This window comes from Theropithecus gelada, chromosome 5 (assembly GCF_003255815.1).
Source record: "Theropithecus gelada isolate Dixy chromosome 5, Tgel_1.0, whole genome shotgun sequence".
Classification (NCBI taxonomy): Eukaryota; Metazoa; Chordata; class Mammalia; order Primates; family Cercopithecidae; genus Theropithecus; species Theropithecus gelada.
In genome coordinates, this window is record NC_037672.1 from 165,476,566 (window position 1) to 165,501,037 (window position 24,472).

A 24,472-nucleotide genomic window follows, 5' to 3' on the forward strand; every position below is an offset into this window, starting at 1 on the left:
TGTAGAGAGAGGAAGATCATACATTCATGAAGTTCTTTTCTCCATGGGTACAAGGTGGTCTCTCTGCCACAACGAATAAAAGCTGTGTGTGGCTCCACCTTCCCAAATCTTGTGCAGTCACAGGTATATTATCAAATCTGTCTCCCACCTGCTAATATCTAGAGTTTACTCCTGGCTGGAACAGTTGACTAGTGTGATGAATCCTGGAAGCAGATCCTGGAAGCTGTCCATGATTATGTCCCAGGAGGCTCCGACTGGACCCTTTGTCACTGGGGACCAGGACCTTGCTGGTCTGGACCTTATAACAGCAAACTGAGTTATTTTCTGGCTCTTGGGTCTACTCCAAGAGCCTGCCCCATCCTCTGCCATTTGCTCAGGTTTCCTGACAGCTGCCACAACTGCTCCTTTCTCTTTCTTCCCTCTAATGAGCTCCACCAACAATAAAAATTCAGGCCATCCCACCAGTTCACGGTGAAGTCTAAGCTCCTTTAGAAACTCCTTTCTATAAACCACTCTCTGCTGACCTGAATCGATGGTCTCTGATCCTGTGAGCTGTGTTCCATCACATCCTGCCAGGGGGCCAGCTGCCAGAGCTCCTAAAGCACAAACACAAAGGTGGCACCTTCCTCTCTTCTTGTTAGTGTATGAGAAAACAGCAAAACAAAAACGCCTCAACCTACAGATCGTATCAACTCTTCAGTCTGACATTTTTATCTGAAGACTATCAGATTAATCTATAAGCAAAACTGAGGTCCTTGAAGACTTCTTCTATGACCAAGTAGTAACGATAAATTCTGCAGGCTACATTTCACTTCTGGCATTTGTCTGTTTTGCCGTTGTGCCTTTCCGGTACCATTTTCATGCACAACTACCTGGGACCTGGGCTGATCCTCCTCATGGAGTTTTTTTCTTTCTGGTAGTACATGTTCCTCACCAGAAGTTTTAAAGCCTACTCGATTCTCTCTCCTGCTAAAAGAGCTCAGAGGATGCAAGCTCCATTAATGAGTCAGATTCATCAGTGTAAAGATGTCCACCAGGCCGGGCGCCATGGCTCATGCCTGTAATCCCAGCATTTTGGGAGGCTGAGGTGGATGGATTACTTGAGCTCAGGAGTTCGAGACCAGCCTGGGCAATATGGCAAAATCCTGTCTCTACAAAAAGTACAAAAATTAGCCACGTGTGGTGGTACATGCCTGTGTAGTCCCAGCTACTTGGGAAGCTGAGGTGGGAGGATCACTTGAGCCCAGAAGGTTGAGACTGCAGTGAGCCGGGATCTTGCCACTGCACTGCACTCCAGCCTGGGTGACAGAGTGAGATCCTGCCTCAAAAATAAAAATAAAAATGTCCACCACAGACCTCTTCCTAGCTTCCTAAAATGCCTAGTTGTAAGAAATTCAGTGTCCCTGAAATCTAGGTTTACAAGAAAAAAAAAAAAGCTCATCTTATGATTTCTAAAATCATCTCTTCAACTCCCTTGAAATAGGGAACTGATATATCACATGCCCATGTAGTTCCATCCCCAACCCAGAATTTCTCCCATAGTGATAATTCTGATCCCAGAGACGTCTCCACAGTTTTCTGATTCATGGATGATCACTCCAAGAACCATGAAGGCTTGTGTCAAGTTGAGCCCCAATTCCCTTGCTCCAATCTGTCCAGGAGCTGAACAATGCTGAAAGCTTTCCTCGGCTGCATTCTGGGGCAATTTTATCTAAGGTGCAGCTGTGCATTGTTCTTTAGGTTGAAAATCTGGGACATTTGCCCCCAAACGTAAGGTGAATTAAACCAGACTGCCTTGCAACTGCCTCAAAGTCTGTCTCAACACAGTGACCCATCCAAGAGAAACAGAGATGTGTCACCAAAAATATCTATAAAGTTTTTTTTCCTGTTTTCCTAGAAACTCTTCAGGGATAGAGTTGAGGGGCTCATGCTGCGCTTAGAGCTAAACTTCCTGAAAATCTTCTCCCAGGGCCCTGGAGGCAAACAGGGCAGTGCAGAATGCTCCTTAGAAGGGAGTGTGGAGGAAAATGAATGCTTATATTGGAGGATCCATGTTTCTGAAACCCTGGAATTCAGAAAGCTTTCCGGACTATGCCCTCGCTGGATTCGGAACTACTAGGCTTTCATCATCAAGAATCCACCTTTCCAGCATAGGGCTGAAGTTTCTGCTTCCTGAATACCTTTTCCCCTATCAACTGCCTTCGGTAACTAGTGGAGAAAAATGAAAATATTCTGGGAGGTGGCATGACAGAAAAACTGAGTTTCTAATGTCACCCTTTGAAATGTATCATACACATTTAGATATCTCAGATGCCTGTGTCTAGGTGCCTTGTAGGGTGACCATCCTGGTTCGCCTTGGACTGAGGGGTTTACTGGGATGCAGGACATTCAGTGCTGAAACCCAGAAAGTCCAAGACAAACCCAAATGAATTGTTCACCCCAGTTTCATGGTCAACATGAATAGAGACACCAAAATACCACTAAAATAAACATCTTGACTGAGGTGTATGTATTTCTGACAGCCATACTGCATCAAACAGCCTGCACCGTAATTCTTTTCAGAATTCCCCTCACCTATAGACCATCCTCAGCCTCAATCTTCACCTGTCCACATCATCTTCTCCTCATCTTTTGGAAACGTGTCAACACTCTCTGCAATTAATTGCGTTGCATCTTGTATTCCAGATAACAATGCCAGAAATGGCTGCAGATTTTGGTTTTGGCTATAAGGGCTCAGTTGTGAAACATACATATTTATACTTGAGGGGAGGAGAGAGGAATCCTACCTCCTTTGGCTGGTTTGTGCAATGAGCTCAGGACTACACATTTAGATATGAAGTAATTAGAAATAATGAACCTCTGGGATTACCCCAAGACTTCCAGGAGACATAGAGTGTGCCCCAAGTCTTGCTGGCTGCAAAGACTAGAACTCATTATGGATAAAAATGGGAGAACTCGATTAAACTAATTCATGGGCGTATGTCCAAAGATTATTTTAAAACATGGTAGTGGTGCCACATAAATAATACATAGATCCTACAAAGTCATGCCAACATGGTGAAAAGAAATCTGAGTCGCAGAGCTCCATATCCTGCTGCCCTCCAGACCTAATAGTGTTATTCTTCTGGTTTGTAGCTGGGAATTCATTTAAAGGCTGGAGAATTTGGTTTCGACTGTTCTTTCTCTGCTTAAGTCATGTCATAAGTAATGTCCATCAGATGTAACTTTGTGGATGGCGCCTTCACTTTAGCAGAGAATCTCCAGTCTCAGGAAGAAAATGAAAAGTGTGTTTTCCTCTTGGCTGGATTCCTGCCTCTTGTCTTTTTTCTCTATTATATGAGCACTCTACTGGTCTTAATCATTTTTTCTAAAACGTCCTGGATTGTATTATTATTTTTAAAAAGACACTGTGGACTCTGTTCCTCATATTTTAAAAATAATAATAGTAATAAATTAAAGGAAGGCCTATGTCAGTGACCGTGCTGAGCTAGGGAGACCCTTGTGCCCAGAACAACAGCTCCCAGCTCAAGAGAGGGAGAGAGCAGCCACACTGGCTGGCCTGGTCAATGTTTTTTGGCCAAAGATTTCTTTGTATCTGGAAATTGCTTTTATGTGTATCATACATGTTTGAAATTGCTCTCTCCAATTTGAAAAACCATAAAGCAGCAATAAACAAATAGGACTCTGGTAAAAAAAAAAAAAAATATATATATATATATATATATATATATACACACTTTATAAGTATCATACATACTTTTACAAGTGTTTATTAGATGGCATCATGTTGCCTTTGCTTTCGCATAGTGGACTCTCATTGCTCATGTAAACTGCCGGATGGAGTTGGGTCCCTAGACCATCCACTAACTTGGGCATATTTTTCTCTATTAACTATTTTTTTAAAAATCATAGGAAAAGAATCTAATGCTGAAAAGGGAGCCAAAAGTACAATGAAATGAAATCAATCCTAATAACAAAGACCTCTCTTCTTTCCAAAAGCATGCGTTACTCCCCAGCCCTGCATGGTAAACCACATCAGTGTGGGACGGTGCCATTTCAATAAGTTATTTGAATATCCAAGACTAAGTCCATGAATAAAAAGCAACAGCAGCAAGATTGCCAATAGGCTGTGGGTATTTAAAACACAATGGCAGCAAGATTCCTTGAATATGAGGGATAGCTGGAGCCAATAAGCCCCAGTGCATGGATATTAGGAGGTTCATTGATTAGGGTTACATGATTAAAGAAATAGGCTAAGGGAATAAACTGCTGTATACAGGGCTCATATTTCTTGCATTTTTTGAGTACTTTTGCTCTCATTCCTGGGAAAGATGCTTAGTTTAAAAAAAAAAAAAAACTTTATAAAGCATTACATTTAAAAATTCATATAAAAGGCACTAAGAATAGAAATCACATTCATGCTTGAGTTTCACACAGTTTCTGTCCCAAACAGCATATAAATAAATATGATTTTTGTAAAAGCTACATTGTGGCATATACCACAAAGGGCTCGGGTATCAGGCAAGGGAAAAACGATTTATCTTCATTACCATCTATCCACACATACTTTTGGTAATCACGAAGACATTTCTCCTTACAGTTTCACAAGGAAAATAACAGAACTTGGGCTCTAAATGTCAGTATCTGGCCCAAGTCCATTTAGTGGCAAAAGGAATTCTTAAGTACTGACATTACATTTCAACAGGGCACAAAGAGACAGGATTTACATTCCTTCTTGGATTAGGTTTTGTTTTTATACTCATTCTCTTTAGATAATCAAAAGCATGTGTCCCCACACCTTGCCAGCTCCACCAAGGGATCCTCAGCACCCATCTCAGAGAGGTTTGACATGACATCTGAAAGGCTACGTTGCTGCCTCCCCAGGCAAGGGGAGTGCTTGTGATTTCTCCTGCGTTATCTTTGAGATATTACTCACCAAAGCAATGAATGGCAACCATTCCAAATCCCACCAGTGACTCCTTCTGAAAAACATATCAGTAGGAGCCCTCAGTTTTAAATAATCTGCCTTGTAGTCACACCGAGGAAGAATACCCCAGTCAATTTATGAGGTCTTTGCCTTTAAGTTATAGATGAAAGGAGTTTGCTGCTAGCTGGAAAAGCTTATTTATGATGTGATTGTTAAGGAAGGAATGATAGTGTTCCCATTTTTTTCTTTTTCCTTTTTTAAGCCATCCTTGGGTTTTGATGATTGCTATGGTATTTTTTGTCTATGTTTTACATACTTCTTTTGGCCTTGAGTATAAACTGGGTTGTATTCAAGGAGTCAACTTTAATTTTGTGACAAAAAATCTGTCATCAGAGCTATCCTGCCTTCATTTTGAGTACTCCCCATGCTATCTTCTCTTTAACTCTAACTTGTTTTATTTTGAATCACACACAGAGGGAATTCGAATGGCTGCATGCATCTTTGGAGATGCTTAAACCTTTTCTCATTTTGGGTCTTAAGGATAAGAAGATCTACATTCGAAAAATTTTAAAGAAGGGATCCTATATTCTAAAAATATATATAAAAAATTAGAGTAGAGTAGTTCATCAAATTAAAAGACTATTTTGTTGACTTCATCCTCTTTAGTGACAAAGGAGAATTTAGTTGCACTTCTTTCAGTCAGGGAACTCCACTGTGGGTACTACAGAAGCAGGCCAGATCATGTATATAATTTCGCTAGGGGAGAAACAGATGGAATTTATTTTCTTACCTGAGTTCACCAGGTTTTCTCATACCTCGGCCTCTCTACTCCTGGTTTCTGATTGGAATCCCATACGGCATTTCTCAAGTGGGAGGCGAATCCCTAACCATTTGCATCAAAATCAATAAAATGAGCAGGTAGGGTGCTTGAGAAAAATGAGGATTCCCAGGCCCCATCCCAAGTCTACTAAATAGGAATCTCTAACAGTGGCTCCAGGAATCTGACTTTTTAACAAGCTTCCCAGGCAATTCCTAAGACCCTAAAGTTTGGGGAATGACTACCATGATGTCATAAGAGATTCCAGAATGGAGACTGGCAGGATTGCTGTTGCTTACCCCAAGGCCAGCTTCCCCCTCATACCTCAAGTAATAGAGCCCCTAAGTCTTGACCAGGCATGACTCTCTTACTGCTAGGTATGTCTGTTTTATGGGTCCAGGCCACCATGGAGATGCGAGCATAAGTGCTGTGAGCAGCTTAAAAGACAGTTAATTGACACATGCACTTGCTTCCTGCTTCTTCTTTCTTGCTGGAATCGGGACATCATGGCTGGCACTCAAGCATCCATTTTAGAAAGGAGGCAACGTACTAAAAAGCAAAAGAGAAAGAATTTGACAACCATGAGGCTGCCATAACAGGCCCAAAGAGCCCAACTCCTCATTTATTTTGTATGATAGAGAAATAAATGTCTGCCTAGTTTAATTCGTAAGTCTCTCATTTTGGTGTTTTGTTTTGTTTTTAGTTGTGGAATGGAGTAGGGTAGGTGCTATGTGCAGCTAAGCCTAAACTAAATGATATAGACACCAAGAAAAAAAATTGTCTTCTTTTCCTTCCATAATCCTAGAACCTGCCTGGTCCTGATAAGCTGATTTCTTATAAGCAAGTAGTCCATTGTGGGAGATGAGGTATGGAGATGGGTTTCCATGCTTGCAGATTCATAGCCTTTGCAGCTCCTGGGTCACCAGAACAAGACTGTGGCCAGTCAAGCGGTAGGAAGATTATCTGCAGCCTTATGCAATCATTAGAAATAAAGAGAGTATAATGAGGGGATGAAGAGTAAAGACTATAGGCAGAGTCAGACTCCCTGGGTCTGACTCCTGGCCTCACTTACTTTTCATGTCCATTTCAGTAAATTGCCCAACTCCTTCGAGCTTCAGTGTCCAATACTATAAAATGAGGAGACTTAGAAAACCAACCATACAAGGCTTACTATGAGACTTAAATGCTATACGTAAAGTCTGACATCTCAATAACAAATGTTCTCAATAAGTGACAAATATTATGATGATTATTACTGAAAACTGTAAGAGGAAAGAAAATGAACCATTAGGAAGTGTAGTTACGAAGCTCCCTCCACCAGCTACCCCAGAACCTGATTTTCTTCCACCTTGAGAAATAAATACTGTAAGCAGTTGAGTTTTGGAGAGAGAAAGAGAGATGTTTAAATAGGATTTTAAAGTCCCTGCTATTGCTTTGCAAAGAAATCATCAGTAGAGTTCTGTATTTTTCTTAGGAAAGAAAATAAAGTAACACCAATGAGAACAGAGAAGTGGAATAAGAGGCCGCTACAAAGTGAGAGGTAGCTTCCAGTCCTAGCACCTCTAATTAGTTTATTAACTGGATGATCTCAACCAAGTCGCTTATACTCTAAGCCTCAGTTTCCTTTTCTTTAGAAAGGAGCTCATATCTGCCTCAGATGATAACTGAGATTAGTGAATGAAATAACAATGTAGTTATATGTAATAATCATATAATTTGGCATTTACAAAGACTTATAGATTTCTGTGGTTTTATTATATATTCAGACTCCATGCTATGTTCCTGGAGATAGCACAGACTCTCTCATGTAAATCTTCTCTGTGCCAATTCATCTCAACTTCGGGGAGGATCTGGGTAGAGAAGCTTTGGGCACGATCATCTCCAGCTGCTGACTTTCTAGGGTTGTAAGGGCCATACTCTTACAGGTAAACCACCAGAATAACGCATCAAGTTATCTAAAAAATTTTTGTTACACACCCATCTTAGTCTCTATTTAACCCCTTTCATTGTACAAAAAGAAAGGGCTTTGAAAGATCAGTTATAATCAAGTATTAGGAGGAAATGCAGAAATCACTTTCAAGTAGGGTGGCTGTGCATAGCATAGAGGCTGTACTTATTCCATCACAGTCTGAAGCTCTTAGATGACATCAGGGATCAGAAATGCCACCTGTCACCGCTGCCCAGCCACAAGAATGAGTCCTTCCAAGAAAAATACTGACTGCTATCAAATATGTATTTACTTATTCGCAAGCTTCCCTCCTGCTCAGCTCCTCACTGGCATCATCAGTTAGGTCCATATAAATCCCAGTACAGTACATTTTTTCTTCCACATGGATCCTTTCTCTTAGATTCACTTTCAGGCTTCTAGAAGGCAGTGATAATTGCTATCACGCTCAACCCATCAGATCTGGCTGTTTAACATGTGATGTGTAGTTTTAAAGGATGTGGATGCCGAGCCATGACGAGGCCTGATGGCTCCATCTTTTCTGAGTCTCCACGATGGGCCAGGTCTGTATCAGGCACTGAGCTTGGATAGGAACATGCTCACGGAGGCCACCTTTCAGCAGGAGATCCACTTTTTACAAAGACACATATGTCTTTGATAAGCAGTAGGAAAGCAGAGCCTAAGGAGGAAGAGTTTCTGAAGCGAGATAACTTGGTGACTTGGAGGATGGATAGGAACTGGTGCAAAGGCCATCTAAGTGTGAAAGGGGTTGATATGGATCAGGAGCTGAATGAAACCCAGTGGGCTGGAATGTGGAAGGGAGCTGGCAGGAGCTGGAGAAGGAAGCAGCAGTCAGGTCATTTGGTTGACACTTAAGTGACTTTTGCTTTTAATCTAACTGAAATGGGCAGCCACTTAGCGGTTTTAAACGGGGAACTGAGCTATCCAAGCTGCACATGAAGATGATGTCACTGCTGTTGTGGGAATAGCCAGTTAGGGGGCTCTTTGGTTGCCTGGTCTGGAAAGAATTGTGACTCAGGTTGGGCTGATAACTGTAGTTAGAGAAGTTTGGTGATCAATTGTTTCTTATACTGTGGTGGGAAATCTTTCAGTAGAACCAACTCAGATCTATGGATCCTTAACAGCTGGAGAAAGACAGTGATGGGGGAATCTGTATTGATGACGAGTTCCAGGTTATCTTACATGCACAATGTTTGAGGGTTGGACCGACACTTCTGTATCTTCTTATTGCTAGTGAATTCCTTAAAAGGATGAAATTCATCAGTGTGGATCCACCCCAAACCTAGTCTCCTGAAGGTTTTCTGAAACATCAGATTTAACTGTCACTAGAATGGTTATCCCCAATGAAAAATATAGTTCTCCCAGCCAGTGGTCAGTAAAGTCTGCACTTTAAGCTCTTCCAATAGTAGTGTTGAATTTGTGCAAATTGGTCCATGCATTTTCCTGACTCACGATGTAAATGTTTAAGACTAGTGGGCAAACGCACAACCTGCTGACATGGAACAGAGCAAAATCAGCTGACTCCAAGCCATGAACCACCCCAGCCCCATGCTAAAAATGTAATTAATGGGCTTGATTAATGATACTTAATTTTGTGTTGCTTTAATGGTATTTCAACAAAAAATTATCGGGCTGGGCACAGTGGCTCACTCCTGTAATCCCAGCACTTTGGGAGGCCGAGGCAGGTGGATCACGAGGTCAGGAGTTCAAGACCAGCCTGTCCAACATGGTGAAACCCCGTCACTACTAAAAATACAAAAATTACCCAGGCGTGGTGGCATGCACCTGTAATCGCAGCTTCTCAGGAGGCTGAGGTAGGAGAATCACTTGAACCTGGGAGGCAGAGGTTGCAGTAAGACGAGATCGCACCACTGCACTGTAGCCTGGGTGATAGACTGAGACTCCGTCTCAATAATAATAATAATAATTATTATTATTATTTTTCATCGGGCAAAAAACCAGGGAACTCAACCAAAAAGATGTCCAAATTACAGTGCTCAGTGAAAAAAATACTTCACAGGGTAATAAAGTATAATATTATGCCACAGTCAGATTTGCATTTGATAGATAACTTTGGGAACCATGCAGAGGCTGGCTTAAGGAACAAGCCAGGGGACAAACACATGGCACCCTAGTCCATGTGGCCAGCCTCACACGCCCTGACTTTCTGTCCTTTTGGGAAAAGACAGCAGCATGCTTGTCAAGGGAAGATCCTAGACTTTAGATGCAGACCCTGACTAAACTTCTGGCTAAACCATGGGTCTCTACCTCAAAATTAAACGACACAGTATATGCAAAAACTATGAGTAGTAAAAGTAACAAATGTTACTTTCCCCACTTTTAAAAAAAATAAAGTAACATTCTAAATTAGTGATTCTCAAAGTAGGCTTTGAAGTTCATTTTCATCGAGTAGCTGAGAACACTTGTTTCAAATACAGAGGGCCTGTGCTGGCCCTCTGAATCCAAGTGAGGCCTGGCAATCCACATTTTGACAAGACCCATTTGATCTGATGCACACAACTTGAAAACTGCAATTCCAGACTAGCAGATGCATATTTAATTATTTTCCAATTGTCTCAAATAACTATAAGTTTGCTTTGTGTTATTTTTCTCTTCCCTAGTCATTGATAAGCCTCTGAAAGTTCAGCCTGGGCTTCCACCAGACAACCTAGCTGAGGGAAGACTCAATAAACAATGAATGAACACTTGATTGATCTATGGCATGCAAATTATATTATGTAAAACTTCTCTCATCACTACCAAAACTTTTCCAGATGTACAGTCTATTCACTGTTGCCATTGTCTTACAAATCCTTACCTAGAGTTTATTTCTGGGGAGAGGGTAAAAATCCCTAGCCCGCAAGTGAGGATCTATGGAACTTCTGCTTGGGCCGCTACACAACACAAACCAGCGTGAGAAAAAAGGCACCCCGCTCCTATTTTCAGCTCCTTACTCCTTCCACCACCTCAGTCTTGACAGTCAGTCCTAGAAATTTTTCTCATTTGCTTACTTTAACCTTTGCTGTTTATGGAAATATGCCTTTCTATCTGGAATTTTTAAAGACCATATGCCTATATTTCTGTATTTCCTTGTTTTGGTATATAAGTCCCTCTCCCAAATGTATATAAATCCCATAGGTGGTGAAAGGAATTTTACTAAATGGACCTTTTGCCATTTGCCAACCTCTCTCTTGGTAGGTGTGACCCAAGGGGTCCATCACTTCGTTAGGTGGCAGATAAGCAAGCTGTGAATTCCAGTGGCCTATGGCCCACCTTTGCTTCTCAGAAGCTTCCTTCTGAATTTATGTAGGGATACGATGCTGTGTAAATCTACCGTAAAAGTCCTTTGCACGCAAAAGACCTGATTCTTCAGGTCTGTGAACACATGCTTCATCTGTTTGAGTTATATGGGCACCCTAGGGTTTTTATTTGCACCAAAAGTGGAAGCCAAGCTTTCATTGTAAACAGATGGTGCTGCTAACAAGGAAAGTAAAAAATTCTTCCAGTCACTCCTCGCACCAGAGACCTGAAGAAGGTTCTGCTTTAAAAACAAATGAACAAAACTATCAAATACTCCCTCTCCCCTATTCCATAGGCTCTAGGTCAAAACACACACATACACAGCCCCTCACAGGCAGACAAAATCTGGTCTCCATTCCTCACTTTCCCCATCCTCCTCCCCATGCCAAATTCTACATTCCTTCAGTGTAGATACTATAAATATAAAAAGAACAAACTCAATCCCGAATCACAAGGGGGCTTTTCTTTGCATGACCACAACATAAGCACTGGTCTATCATTTTGGGATTTTTATGAAGCCTTGAAGAATGTTCAGAATTCCAGTCTTGCTCAAACAATGTCTCTCACCAGTCGGCATGATTCAGATGTTGAGTTTCAGGACAACCTGGGGATTTCTGGTTAGAGAAAAACATTATCCTTAAGCGTCTCAATGTGAAGTATTTCCATGTATTTCCCCCTTTTTTCTTTCAGTCCAGAAGAAATGTGGAAACGCGCATGTTTTCTTTAGCATGAGGGAATTTGAAGTTGATTGCAATCTCCCTGTCCCTAAGCCCAAAAGAGAAGTAGCATTATTATGCTGTAATCAGGTCCTTTCTTAAATTTCTCCATTAGGTAGCATCTTGTTACATAACCACTTTATGCTTTTAAATCTGAATATCGTTGATAACAATCTCCTGACAGATCATACTTCCGGTGCCTAAGTTAGAAAATGAATGACCCAGGCCCCCTGAGATGTTCTTTGAAGCATTCCAGAGGAAGGGGACACTGGAGGTTATCCAGTCACCCGTGCCTTGGGGCAAGACCACACTCAAGCTGTTCCAAAGAAATGAGGATCCTTTTTATTTTTCAAGTTTCCCCAGAGACGCAGATTCCATAGCCTCCCTAAGTAAACCCTCAGTGTTTCAACAGCATTAATGTTGTCATAGGAGAGTTAAGCCCACTATCGATGTACTTATTATTTAATTGACACTCTGTCCTTTGAGCCTTAGAAAATATCTACGTCAAGGCCTTTCTATTGTACACCTGAAAGCTAAACTGTCTATCTACTTGTGTAAGAAACCATGAGGAAATACACTTTTTTGGAAACCTTACCTCAGTCTCTACCATCTGTTTAATGGGGATACCTGCTGTGCCAAACTCATAGTACTACTGGAAGGATCCAAAGAGATCACGTGTCAGGCTGCCCGAGGTATTATTTGTATCACCACTAAACCCGAATCTGGAAGTAGTTGTTTAAGCTACTCTATTATAGAAATAATAGGGATTCCTGAAATAATACTTTAATTATAAGCCTGAGTTACAAATACAAACACGTGGTTCATGAAATAATCACTTTAATGCTCACATAAGCAAACTATGTGTTGGCATCTCACAAAGCACCAGAGAAAAAATATTTCCCTGAAGACGCAGGACTTGCTCTGAAGAGCAATGGTAGAAAGCTATCTCTGTGGTTTAGCAATTGCAGATGCAGGGACTGGGTAGGTGAGGATGGAGGTGGCGAACTGCCTAACAGACGGAAGCCCTGTACAAGACAGACACACATAGATCGAAGTGGTTCAGAAAGCCTAAGTGTGAATGAATAAGGAAAGGCATACCAGGGAAAGGGAACTGAAAAAGCAAGGTTATGACCTTACTCTCAGGTGAAGTGGAATTCAGGCCAGAAATTAATATAGTAAGAAAAGGGGCACTTTGTAATGCTAAATAGTGAAACTCAAAATGAGGCTACAGCAATTATGAATATATATTAAACAACACAGTAGCCACTGTGTAAAGCAGGAGTTACAGAAGATGAAAGAAGAAATAGACAGAAATGAAAACTCAGTCCATAATAAATAAGTCAACATATCTTAAGTTCAGAAAAGACATAAATAATAAGATATGTTATTCTGAAACAAACTCTGTATCCTGAAAATATCTCCATATTATCTAATATCATTTTTTCAAGTGGCCAGGAAACATATATGAAAATCGACCATAGGTTAGGCCCACAAAGAAAGTCAATAAATTCCAAAAGATATAAACATTACAAATAATATTTTTTGTCACAATGCAATAAAACAAAAAATTGTTATCAAAATCTCAGTTATCAATATCAATACTGGCAAACAGCATTTACTAGCACATTTAAAACATAATTACCATGACCAAATGGAGCTTGTTGTAGGAATGCAAGAATAATTCATGGCCAAGAAATTTATTATATTCCATTAAATTAATAGCTCTACGGAGAAAAAAAATATGACCATTTCCAAAGATACCAAAAAGAGTATTTGGACAAAAGTCAATAATCACACTTGATCCACCACATCCCCCTCCCAAATAAAAGGTTTCTAAGAACAAATTATTATTTTCTTAGTATAATAAAATAGATCATTCTCAGCCCAAAGCCTACATCATGCCCTGAATCACTGGGCAATGGGTAATCACTGAAGCCATTTCCATTAAAATAAAAAATAAGACAAGAATGCCCACTCTTACTACTGTTATTTAACATTGCACTAGACCTAATAGATAATGAAATTTGAACAGAAAAAGAAACTGAAAGTATAAACACTGGAGAGCAGATGGTTAATCTTTATTTTTAGATTACATTATATAGTTAGAAATACAAGAAAATTGGGAAATATTTATAAACAATATGAGTAAGATAGAATGGCACACAATGAATACATTGTAATTAGTTGATTATATCCAGCTAGAAGATGTAATGAGAGAAAATACCCCATTTACAATAGTAATAACAAAGATAAAATACCTATGAATAAACTTAATACATGTCCAAGACACATGAAAAAAACTGTAAAACATTCCCAAAGGACACAGAATAAGATTTGAACAGATAGAAAGATCTACCTTTTTCTTGGCTAGAAAGACTCGATAACATAAAGCAGTCAACTTTCTCTATGTTAATTATTTAAATTTAATTCTGATGATACAAATAGGAATATGAGTTTCTATTATTGTTTACTCTGAAGTTTATATGGAAAAATAATAAGAAAACTGGGAAACTGAGAGAAGAGCAATGAGAAATGATATTAAACTTATAATAGAAGTGATTAGATATTAGATATTAAGTAAATATTAAAAGCATTGATAATTAATTGGTGTGGTGGCAGCATCCAAACTAAAAAAATCAACCAAGGAAATAGAAATGTAATGTCCATAGACTCAACTATACACAGGAATTTAATAGATGATGATAATAGCATCTCAAAACAGGGTAAAAGATTATTATCATGAAGTAGTGGTGGTGAGGCAAAGCACAGGCAACAGAAGCAAAAATAGACAAATGGGCCTATATCAAACTTAAAAACTTCTGTATATCAAAGGACACAATCAACAGAGTGAAAGGTCAGCCTATGTTACAGAAGAAAATAATTGCAAATCACATATCCAATAAGGGGTTAATATCCGGGGGGGGGGGGGGAAATATATATATATATAGAGAGAGAGAGAGAGAGAAATTTAATTAATTAACATAGAGAAAGTTGACTTATTTATGTCATCAAGTCTTTCTAGCCAAGAAAATGGTAGATCTTTCTATCTGTTCAAATCTTATTTTGTGTCCTTTGGGAATGTTTTACAGTTTTTTTCATATGTGTCTTGGACATATATTAAGTTTATTCCTAGGTATTTTATCTTTGTTATTACTATTGTAAATAGGGTATTTTCTGTATATAGAGAGAGAAAGAGAGAGAGAACTCCTACAACTCAACAACAACAACAACAACAAAACCTGATTTTTAAATGGGCAAAGGACTTGAATAGACATTCCTCCAAAGACGAAATTTACATGGCCAACAAGCATATGGAAAGATGCGAAACATCACTAATTACTAGAGAAGAGAAAATCAAAACCACAATGAGATATCACCTAACACCCATTAAGATGGCTACTATGAAGAACACAGAAAGTTAACAAGTGTAGGCAAGGGTGTGGAGAAATTGGAACTCATGTGCACTATTGGTGGAAATGTAAAATGGTGCAGCCACTATCAAAATCAGTCTCACTTCTGGGTACATAGCCAAAAGAAATGAAAGCAGGATCTCAAAGAGATATTTGCTCATCCACGTTCATAGCAGCATTATTCACAATAGCAAAGAGGTGTGGGCAACCCAAACATCTACTGTCGGACTAACAGATAAAGAAAAAGTGGTGGCCAGGCACCGTGGCTCATCCCTGTAATCCAAGCACTGTAGGAAGCAGAGGCAGGTGGATTGCTTCAGCCCAGGAGATAAGAGACCAGCCTGGGAAACTTGGCAAGACCCCTGCCTCAACTAAAACTACAAAAATTAACCGAGTATGGTGGCACACACCTGTAGTCCCTGCTACTTGGGAGCCTGAGGTGGGAGGATCACTGGAGCCCTGGAGATTGAGGCTACAGTGAGCCAAAGTTATAGCACTGCATTCCAGCCTGGGTAACAGAGTAAGACCCTGCCTCCAAAAAAAAAAAAAAATACTGTGGTATAGACATACAGTGGAATATTATTCAGCCTTAAAAAGAAGAAAATCCTGCCACATGCCACAGCATGGATGAGCCTTTGAGGATATTACGCCAAGTGAAATAAAGCAGTCACAAAAAGACAAATACTGCATGATTTAATTTATATGAAGTATTTAAAGTAGTCAAATTCATATAAGCATGGAAAAGAATAGTGGTTGTCAGGGGCTTGGAGGAGGGAGAAATAGAAAGTTGTTCAATGGTATAGCATTTCCATTTTGCAAGATGAAAAGTTCTGGAGATCTTTTGTACAACAACATGAACACACTTAACACTACAGAACTGTACACTTAAAAATGATTGAGATGGTACATTTTATGTGTTTTTTAACAACTAACATTTAAAAAATTATTCTTTTTGAAAGTGGTAGTGGGGCAACTGGATCATTAATAATAAAGTAAGATCCATCCCTTAATACCTTATACACTAAACCAGGATAAAATATAAATGAACTGGCCAGGCATGGTGGCTCATGCCTGTAATCCCAGCACTTTGGAAGGCTGAAGCGGGTGGATCACCTGAGGTCAGGAGTTCGAGACCAGCCTGGCCAACATGGCAAAAACCCATTTCCACCAAAAAGGCAAAAGTTAGCCAGGCGTGGTGGCATGCACCTGTAGTTCCAGATACTTGGGAGGCTGAGGCAGGAGAATCGCTTGAACCTGGGAGGCAGTGGTTGCAGTGAGCCAAGATTATACAATTGGACTCCAGCCTGGGTAACACAGTGAGACCTTGTCTCCAACATACATATATAGATATATAGATATATATGGACTAAATATCTAAATATCAAAAATAAAATCAAAGAGCACATAGGATAAGATAGGCCTACCTATGACTCATTTAAAAATTGATAAATTCAATTAAATAAAAATTGGAAATTTTTTTGAACGTCATGAGATATCATGAGCCAAGTCAGAAGACAAATGGCAAAATGAGAAAACACTCTGAAGCTCCTAACGCAAAGGGATAATCTCCTTAACATACATGGAGTTTCAAGAACTCTGAAGAACAAGACCCAGAACCCAATAAAATATGGGAATAGTATATAAACAATAAGGCCGCAACAGAGGAAATAGAATTGGCTCTTAAATGTATAAAAAACTTGCTCAACCTACTCAAAATCAGAGAAATGCAAGTCAAAACTATCTTGAGACATCACCTTTCACCTATCAGATTGGCAAACACCCAGAAGTTTGATTGCACATTTTGCTGGCAAGGCCGTGGGGAAACAAGTACTATTTAACATTGCTAGTGGAAGTGTAAATTGGTTCAGCCCTTTGAAAGGCAACTTGGCTGTATTTATCAAAATTTGAAATGTAAAATCCACTAATCCCACTTGTGGGAATTAATACTGTAGATATACTTGCACAAGTGTAAAATGTCATGTGTGGACATTTGTGACATTGTTTAATAGCAAAAGATTGGAAACAAGTCAAATGTCTATCAGTGGGATTCTGATTGAATAAATTGTGATGCATTTATCCAAGGGAATGCTATGCCGCATTAAACATAAGCATGTTTACTCTGCACTGATATGCATGTAAGTCTCATCATGTCTGTCTTCTTTTCAAGACCCTCCAATGACTGTCTGTTACTCTGAGGGTAAATCCTAAAATACTTAACTCTGGTTTACATGGTCCTACACCATCTGGCTGTCCTGTCTCTCTGACTTCATATGACATTCTACATTTCACTTTCTCTGTTTCAGCCACATTGTCCCCTTTGCTGTTCCTCAAATGTGCTAGGCATGGTGCCTCCTTAAGACCTTTGCACTAGATTCTTCTGCCTGGATCACCGTACTCTCCAAATAATCCCAATGCTCACTTACTCCCTTACCATGATCAAGTCTTTGCTCACACGTTACTGTCTCAAGAAAGCCGCCCCCGGCCGCTCCGTTCTAAATTAAAATTCCCCCGATATCCCCAATGCCCATTCTCTTGCTCAGTGTGTTCAACTGCTCTTATTATGTCCTAACTCAACACAGAATTCTCTTGTTTAGTTTGTTTATTTTCTGCCTAATGTGCCCCCTACCCCAGATATAAATACCAAGGGACAGAAACTTTTATCAGCTTGTCCCCTCCTGTGTCACCAACATACACAATAGTCCGTGGCATGAAGTAGGTCTTCAACAGGTGTTTGTTTCCAAACAAATGAATTAATGAACATACAATGTGGAAAGGACTATAAAGTGTATATATATTTAAGTGAAGAAGTAAGGCGAAGCCAAGTTATTGTTCTGCCTATAGTAATTTTTTTTTTTTTTTTTTTTTTTTTTTTTTGAGAGACGGAGTTTCACTCTTGTCGCCCAGGCTGGAGTGCAATGACGTGATCTTGGCTCACTGCAACCTCTGCCTCTTGGATTCAAGCAATTCTCCTGCCTCAGCCTCCCCAGTAGCTGAGATTACAGGCGCCCGCTGCCATGCCCAACTGATTTTTGTATTTTTAGTAGAGACGGGGTTTCACCATGCTGGCCAGGCTGGTCTCGAACTCCTGACCTCAGGTGATCCGCCTGCCTCAGCCTCCCAAAGTGTTGGGATTACAGATGTGAGCCCCTGCGCCTGGTCCTGCCTATAGTATTTTTAAGAAATAAAGAAAAAGAGTAAGAATGTATTTAGGCCAAAAGAAACCTGGAAGTCTACAGAGAAAACTATTATCAGTGGTTACCTGGAGGGAGATGCATGGACTGGGCATATGGGGAAGAGTAGTAGAAAGGAGACTGTGGTGCATGGACTTTTATATAAATTTATATAAATATACTACTTATTCAAAACATTAAATTATCAAAAGAAAAAAAACAGCTGATGTCAGCTCCCAAAGATTGTCATTCAGTAGTTCTGAGTAGGGATCAGGGGAATCTGCATTTTCAACAAGCTCCCCCGCCCTCCCATCCCTTCCTGGGTGGGGCAGATCACCATCAAAAATCACCGTCACCACTACCTCTCCTGACCCCAAAACGCCACAAAACGTGTAACATTCGGATAGTTCTCATTTGGAGCACAAGCAAATGGGCAGGCACATCGCAGAAACAAAAGGCAGAGTTTTCCGTAACATTTGACACCACTAATAGCTGCCACCCAAAAGATAGCCTCCTTGTGTGGAAGAACAGCAGAAACTTCATCTACCCTTCAGTTTCGTCCCCACAAGCAAGCAGGACCACTAAAAGGAGTGTCCTCTCTAAGACATTTATATATGTTGGGTGTTTCGACGAAATTTCAGACTTCTAAAACATTCACAGGTTTAGCGAAAGTAGTTGGAGGGGCTGCCTCAGATTTCTGAGCTCATGGTGATCATATACGGAAACCTTCCAAATGTTTCCTTCTACTTTCACCCGGGCATTTTAATTAATAAAATGTCCTTCCTAACTCACAGAGGAAAGATCTTTCTAACAACCCTTGCTGGAGATGAGAAAGGTGGTAAGGACCTGAAATGTGTCTTAGCAAGACTCACCCCACAGGGCCACCCTGCTTCACTGTGATGCCTTTCAGATGAACAGAAGTATTCGGCTCTTGTTATTCAATGACCCTAATAAAATTTTACAACTGAAGTGTACAGGAAAAAAAATAAAAAGATCTAATGACATACAAGAAGGGACTGAACCTGCCAACCCCAGAATATTTTCAGTCTGAAAAGTAACCTCATCCTTATTAACTTTACATTGATTCCCAAAGAGGGGAAAATTTAATAAGGAAGAAAAAAATTCAGTATTTCATGACTCACCACTTCCTCAGGATAATAAATATGAACTAAAGATATAGACACTGAACGCTTTTAACATTTTATTTTCACTTAAAAAATAATGTTTGCACTCTCTCTATTATCGACCTCTCAATATGATTCTATTTCCAGAACACACTTTTTGATATGGTTTCTAATTCAAAAATCTGTCACATCTTTGATATTTCATAGGCTCCATTAAAATTAATAGCTTCATGGGTCCTTTTTGAGTTTCTTCCCTAAATTTTCAAACAGTTTGTGGTTTCTTTCTCAGACTGGCCAATGACAAGCAGTTCTGGGACCGGAGGATGGATGTAGTGAAATAATCCTTAAAATTGTGTAAAAATTAAGCACTGTCTGCCAGTGGGTTTAGAGTTGGCAACAGATAGGTCTTTATTAAATGGTTGGTTTTGTTTCTCCTATTGTTTCTCCCTAATATCCGTCTGTGTGGTAACTGAGTCACTATGACATAATGCCTCAGAGAAAGACTGCAGGACAACCAGACGTACACATGTTCATCCCTCAATGAGTTGCAACCTTGGGTCTGTTCCCTAGACATTGGTGGAAAGACTTGATTAATGGCAGACTTGTTCAACATAAAAAAGAACAAAGACCAGATTTATTCTTGGCATTCCTTTTCCTAGGGGCTTTATTTGTAATGGGGTAATTAATTTATGGCTTTGCAGTAAGGCGGCATCAGAGGAGCAATTTAACTCACAAGAGGTAACGGAGATGGAGAGTACAACTGAAAGTTACCTTGCGTGGAAGGCTATAGAAGGCACCCCAAGCTGGACGTTGGTTTTCTTTTATCAGTAATACAAATTCATTACTAGCTGCCTCTTGGATTTCCCCCTTGAGAGCTGCAACGTTTCCGAAACGAACAGAGGTCTTTAGGGAATGCCTCAAACCACGGCTGAATGGGGAGTGGCTTTAGAAATCGCGGGTGGAACTTGCCTGTTACCTTCTTGCAATCTCCCCGCCCCTGGGCAACGCAAAAGCCGTCCTAAGTGCGATAAGGGCAAGGAGTGAGGGGAGTTATTTCTGGACATTAGCAGCATTCCTCCCTAGGACACACCCTCTCCCCCTCCCCAGCAGCCCGGCTCTCTGACACACTCCGCGCACACGCGCCCCTCGGCGAGACGCGGCGCACTCGCGCGCTGCAGACGGGTGGCCTCTCACCGAGCCTGAGTCGTGGCCGCTGCGCCGCCAGGAGACTTCCCGGGAGCCGGCGGGGCCCAGGACACGTCTCAAGCGCAGCCGGCCAGGGGCCGGCCTTTCGGCAGCGCGGCTGCCGGTTAATTTTCTCCGTTGCATTCTGCAAACTAGATCGCATTCAGAGCCCAGAAGTTGCAAGCTGGGAATAAGCGAGATCTGAAAGACCCCCAAGAGGAGCTTGTTTGGGAGTGGGGGCAGACGGTGTTTTGTGCCCAACTGGTAAGTAGCAGCATTAAATCTATGTAAACATGCAGGAAATAAAGCTTTGCAGCGTTTCCAGGCAGTGGCATGCAAGTACTCATGCGAAGAGTAATGTTTGGGGTGTTTAGTTGTAGTGGACTCAGAATACCGTGTTCCATCACGGTTTTCCTAATCCCTTCTTCGGACTCCTCTTTGGGGGTTGGCGGGGGCGGGTCCTGCTCCGCGGGACTTTTCTGTTGTTAGAGTTGGGGTGGGGGAAGGGAGAAAGGCGTGAGGTTGAATAATCTTTCCTACCCCCTCACCTTTTTTTTTTTCATTAAAAAAAATTGATACTTTCAGAGAAGTTTCTCTTTCATGTGTTTAACTTGCCTGCAGCGGTTTGAGCCCAATGTGTTTGTATTTTTTCTAATTACTTTGTAATCGGCTCCATCCTCGGTTGAAATAGAAGGAAACTTTCACAAAGCAATCAATTTCTGACAGCCTAAGAGCTGCTCAGTTGCTCAATGAGGTCTAGCTGGAAACGCTTTGTTTCTTTCTCACAAGGTTTTGGTGATTTTTCCCATGAGAAATCTGGGCGTTTTCACACCTGTTGCTCTTCAGTTGCCTCAAAATTGTTTGCTTGTTTGTTTTCTTGGGTTTCACTTGATTGCAGTTCTTTGTCTAACAAAATCCAATGCTACTTTCCCGGTTCTCCTTCTCTCCCTTTGGACGGGGTCCCTGTTGTTAGCATTCAGTTGGCTGTGGTTCTTAGGGAACAAGTGGCAGGCAGAATACAATAGGGAAGAATGCATTCCTGATGACTCCTCTACCATGGAAAGACTGAAAAACTGACATTCTCCATTAGTTTTTATAGCAAGCATTGCTGACACTTTTATAAATATTCAATGTTGGTGAGTTCCTGAAATTATTTAATCCAGAAGTAACAGCATGACTTGTACAGAGAGAGTTCCTCTAACCTATTTGCATTACAAGCATAGAGACCCTGGCACCTGAACACCCCCAGGATGCTGAAGTCACCTTTTGCTTCACCGGCAGGTAGGCTACTGACAAGGAAAGGGGTGATGGAATGTGAGGAGAGGGGCAGCGGGGGAGGCCCTCTGAGAAGGGGGCTGTCCTCCAAGGACCCGCATGTTTTCAGCTTTCTGATGATTAAGAAAATCATCAGGATATTGGAATGTAATTTAACATCCTAGTAGGTTTAATTGAATTCCTGTCCAAATGATGAAGACGACTTTCTATCAGCCCTTCTCACACTTCCAAGTGGAGCTCAGTGGAATGCTTGTTTATTTCTGTTGCCGATAAATCCATGGGAAATCTCTGCTGAACCCAGCAATTTTTAAAAAGCAAGTTCCAGCTTATAATTGCCCATATAATGGCAAACAGGTTATTTTCAGTAACCCAAGACTCTTACATTTCCCCCCACGGTTGTTATAGAGGTTACATGAAGATGTTATGAGCATGCATTTGAGCTTACCCACCCCCAACTGAAATGGAAAGTTATCCTTGGGTGTCTGATGGAAAAGATTGTTGCCAGATACCTTAGGAAGCTATAACATAACATGTTTCTGAAAAGATCATAGCTAGTAGACATGAGTGTCTATAGCTATTACATAATTTTTCATTGTTCCTTTAGGAAAGAGACCTACTTTGATCACTATAGTGTTTACATTTGTTGTTTATTTGTTGTATGGTTTTGCTGAGTCGTATGGTTTTGCTGAGTCTTTTTTCTTTTCTTTTTGCTATTGAAAGTCTCCCTTCATTTAAATGAAATCACAGACTGGAAATAGCAATGATTGCTCGCTAGGGCTAAAATTAGAAACTACAGGAGACTTTTTAGGCACATCCCTCTTGTCTCATGGAAGGTTCTGCAGAGTTTTCTTTAAAACTCCCACTTAAGCAATTATTGTAAGATGATGTTTACTCTCTAAAATAACATTTTTATTTGGACAATTTTTTCCATCAAGCTTTAATCGTACTTTGCCAATGTATGTTGAACTTTGTTTCTCTGAGATGCCTAAAGGCACATCCAATACATTTACCATCACTTCAAAGTCTGTATACTTAGCTCTTTGAGCAGTTTCTTTAAAAAAATAATAATAAATAAACAAAAGCTCCAATGGCACTTGCAGAAGACAAGACTGGGTCCTCTGATGTGATGGCAGATGGCAGTCGCATGAGCTTTGTTTATGCCCAGAACAAGCTCGGTGTCTCTTAAATTAATCATGGATTGAATAATTCATTTCTCACACCTTGGGCTGCACCTAATCTTCAGCTATACATTTAAAGATAGGTTATGGTTGAGGTCGGGTTCACTTCGACGTCCTTTCAAAGCCTATGAAATGATTTTACAGTTGGGTCATTTCTCATTGTAACACATATTATAAAATGTAATGACCTAAACTTAGAGCTCTCCTGGCTTTTCCATTTCCAGGACGGGCTTCAGTGACCTTCCCATTTGTTGGTTGGCCCCAAAGATGGTGGGGCTAATGGATACAGTGGTTTTTCTGTAAATGTAATTAAACGTGCCTCTGCCAGCTGCCTGTGGTATTTGTGAATGTTTTCATAAGAAAAGCTGTTCTTCGACTTTATCTGCCCACTGTGGTTTGTGGCATGTTGTGCTATTCTGCAGCCTTGCAGTTTTTTTCCTGAATGATTGGGCTATGATGTCATGTGCTATCTCAGTGCGGAACCTTTTCAAGGCTTTGCTGGGGTCTGTGTGCCTGAGCGAAGGGAGTGGAGGCTCCCTCAGAGCACACTTGGTAGCGACTCCCCGTCTACTCCAGCACATTCCATTGCCTGGAGACCAAAGCCACCAAATGATTTGCGGTCAGAGTGATTTGGGGCTGGTTAGAGATGATTTAAAAGGAAGGTTATGGGCATATGAAGTATAGGGTAAAGAAAATATATTTTACTACTTTATTGAGACCACATGGCTCCAACTTGAACTTTTTTTTTAAACATGGAAATTGTTGGCTGAACTAGCTCTCAGTGTTTTTTCCCTTTTTTTCTTTTTTTATTGCTCTGAGCGAAGAGCTGTACTCCCTATTTATTATATGCTTGACCTCCCCATTATTTCTGAAAGTTTGAAAAACTTTTTATGTTTAAAGAAAACAGGAAAACGTAGGATTTATCTGTTGTTCTCTTCAAGGGCCAATACCATTGCCAGAGAAGAGACCCAATTCTCTCCAATAACTGAAAGAAGGTTTCTTTCTCATGTCAAGCTTGGGAAGCCATCAGTTATGAAAGAGACAAGGGCCAATCTGTCCCAGGGTACCCCAGGGCCACAGCATATCAGCACTGGCAGTGCATCCATGTCGCTTGTTGACTGGGAGAGATGGTTTTGCTCAACCTCCTAAGGGTTCAGTATACCCTATGATGAATAATGGGGCCAAATAAAGCATGGTCGATCTTTTCTAATGCCAGAATGGTGATGATACGGCTCAGAGACCAGGGGCTCCTTCTCATTAGTGGTCCATGGGAACACAACACTTGGGTGCAACACTTCATTTGTGAGACTAAGCAGCCATCTCCTGCCTCTCCTATGTGGGCTACCACAAACTGGCACAGTAAACCACCTATTACCACTGAACAGGTTCCCAAATCTCTGTCCA

The 24,472-nt window shown here is 40.7% G+C and overlaps 1 protein-coding gene across 4 annotated transcripts in view; it reads left to right on the plus strand.

Annotated features, from left to right (window-relative positions):
- Positions 1 to 24,472, plus strand: part of PALLD (palladin, cytoskeletal associated protein) — a 436,926-nt gene that overhangs the window by 117,758 nt on the left and 294,696 nt on the right. The window contains exon 1 of one of the 4 annotated variants that reach the window (XM_025384607.1): positions 20,596 to 20,879. The exons of the other annotated variants lie outside the window; for them this stretch is intronic. The gene's annotated coding sequence lies outside the window, so the exon portion shown is untranslated. Of the gene's footprint in view, positions 1 to 20,595; positions 20,880 to 24,472 lie in introns of those variants that run through there. 4 annotated transcript variants of the gene reach the window in all.